Here is a 2500-nt window from a genome sequence, read left to right on the forward strand (position 1 = left end):
AATTGCAAAACGAAACCCGTCAAAACGTACCAGTTTCTCTGCGTTGGCCTAAAGGATGAAGCCGCTTTTACTCCTAGGATCTTGCTTGAATAGCTCAAGTGCGCCGCAGCCTCCTTTAGTAATTGTATTATACTGCTATTTTAAGATTGTTTTCCACACCAGAAAAGAGTAAACAATAAAAGCGGGCTCTGCACCGTAGTCGGCAGGATTTGAACCTGCGCGGGGAAACCCCAATGGATTTCTAGTCCATCGCCTTAACCACTCGGCCACGACTACTCCTGAGCAAACCTGTTTCTACTATAAACTTAACACTTTAGCCACACACAATGTCTCCTCCGCCCCTTACTTTATGCCGCTCTGCACCGTTCCCTTTTGGCCCTCCCATGACCCTTGAAAATGCATTCAAAAGTCAGAATCTCTATGGTCTGGCCCAAGTTCCCTAAATGCCATTTCCCCTCCCTGCCAAGCTCAGACTAAGTGCCAGGGACAGATCTGTGCTAATAAACCTAGCAAGCGGCCAGGCAGCAGAGCCTCACCTTCACTAGGTTGCACTGGCTTCTGCCAGCTCCAAATTGAAACTGTTAACAGTGTCCTGTTTGGAAGCATGCCTGGGCAGGGGCTGTCTCTATGCAAATCGAGTTGCAGAGGCCTCCTGGGAGCCAATTTCGGCAGGCCATTTTGACAGGCTCCAGAGGAATAAATGGCCGCACGAGTGGTCCGGTAGTTAGTCTAAGCCATATGGCAAAGATTTGGTTGGTGGGCCTTCTGGGCATGTGGCCCTAAGCCTCAGAGGACCGCAGAATGGGTCCCTTCTGCCCAAATAGAGAGGTCTTGGCCGATCGGGGCCGAGAGGACAGGGGCCTCACCACCCTCTGACGGTCCTCCTGGGCGCCCTTCCTCTGCTCTCTGCTGTTGTGGCAGAAAGCTGTGCCTTCAGTCCCCTGGCTTGCACAGGGCAGCAAAAGACTGTACTTTCACTGGGTCGCAGGTAGGGGGCCTCTCCTGAATGCATCTGCCAAGGAAGGTCTAGAAGTGACACGAGAACCCTTGTGCTGACACACAAAAAAGGCTCGGCAGATAGCTTGCGTGCCAGTTGCTCCATCCTCTGTATCCACATGGACCCCTCCCAATATCTGCTGTAAAGATGCAGGCAAGGAAAAGCGCAGGATGGGCTTCTTACAGACGGAGGCGATGCCAGGCGTCGATGGCTCTAGCGGCAACTAGTGTCAGGGTGGAAATATAATCGTGGCCCCCACCCCTAACAGTCAGAGAGTCCTGGATGGGAGTCTTCCCAATGTCTGCTTTATCGTCCATCCTATAATCAACATGCATGTTTACATCTTGTTTTGGGGACATTTCCGAGCAAATTGCAAAATTGCAGCTCAGTTCAAACCGAGGCGTAGTCGGCAGGGTTCGAACCTGCGCGGGGAGACCCCAATGGATTTCGAGTCCGCCACGACTACCCATGAGAGTGAAACTCTCACTCGAAAGATCGTGCTGTGCTTACACAGAAGAGTCCTTAGTCTCTACCGCCTTGCCTCTAGATCTTGTCCTGTACTTTCCACCCTTCTCTCTCATCATACACCGTTCTTTCTCCTCACAAGTTTCTTTTAAATGTACATATATGTTTGAAATTGCAAAACGAAACCCGTCAAAACGTACCAGTTTCTCTGCGTTGGCCTAAAGAATGAAGCCGCTTTTACTCCTAGGATCTTGCTTGAATAGCTCAAGTGCGCCGCAGCCTCCTTTAGTAATTGTATTATACTGCTATTTTAAGATTGTTTTCCACACCAGAAAAGAGTAAACAATAAAAGCGGGCTCTGCACCGTAGTCGGCAGGATTTGAACCTGCGCGGGGAAACCCCAATGGATTTCTAGTCCATCGCCTTAACCACTCGGCCACGACTACTCCTGAGCAAACCTGTTTCTACTATAAACTTAACACTTTAGCCACACACAATGTCTCCTCCGCCCCTTACTTTATGCCGCTCTGCACCGTTCCCTTTTGGCCCTCCCATGACCCTTGAAAATGCATTCAAAAGTCAGAATCTCTATGGTCTGGCCCAAGTTCCCTAAATGCCATTTCCCCTCCCTGCCAAGCTCAGACTAAGTGCCAGGGACAGATCTGTGCTAATAAACCTAGCAAGCGGCCAGGCAGCAGAGCCTCACCTTCACTAGGTTGCACTGGCTTCTGCCAGCTCCAAATTGAAACTGTTAACAGTGTCCTGTTTGGAAGCATGCCTGGGCAGGGGCTGTCTCTATGCAAATCGAGTTGCAGAGGCCTCCTGGGAGCCAATTTCGGCAGGCCATTTTGACAGGCTCCAGAGGAATAAATGGCCGCACGAGTGGTCCGGTAGTTAGTCTAAGCCATATGGCAAAGATTTGGGTGGTGGGCCTTCTGGGCATGTGGCCCTAAGCCTCAGAGGACCGCAGAATGGGTCCCTTCTGCCCAAATAGAGAGGTCTTGGCCGATCGGGGCCGATCGGGGCTGAGAGGACAGG

At 51.1% G+C, this 2500-nt stretch overlaps 2 non-coding genes across 2 annotated transcripts; both read right to left on the reverse strand.

The window, feature by feature from the left end:
* Positions 1–194: 194 nt before the first annotated feature.
* On the reverse strand, positions 195–276 carry TRNAS-AGA (transfer RNA serine (anticodon AGA)). The gene has a single exon. It is a non-coding gene; the product is annotated as a tRNA-Ser (tRNA).
* A 1550-nt stretch (positions 277–1826) lies between these two features.
* TRNAS-AGA (transfer RNA serine (anticodon AGA)) lies at positions 1827–1908 on the reverse strand. The gene has a single exon. It is a non-coding gene; the product is annotated as a tRNA-Ser (tRNA).
* Positions 1909–2500: the final 592 nt, after the last annotated feature.

This window comes from Ambystoma mexicanum, chromosome 3q, assembly GCF_040938575.1.
Source record: "Ambystoma mexicanum isolate Mex_15411 chromosome 3q, UKY_AmexF1_1, whole genome shotgun sequence".
In the NCBI taxonomy this organism is placed as follows: domain Eukaryota; kingdom Metazoa; phylum Chordata; class Amphibia; order Caudata; family Ambystomatidae; genus Ambystoma; species Ambystoma mexicanum.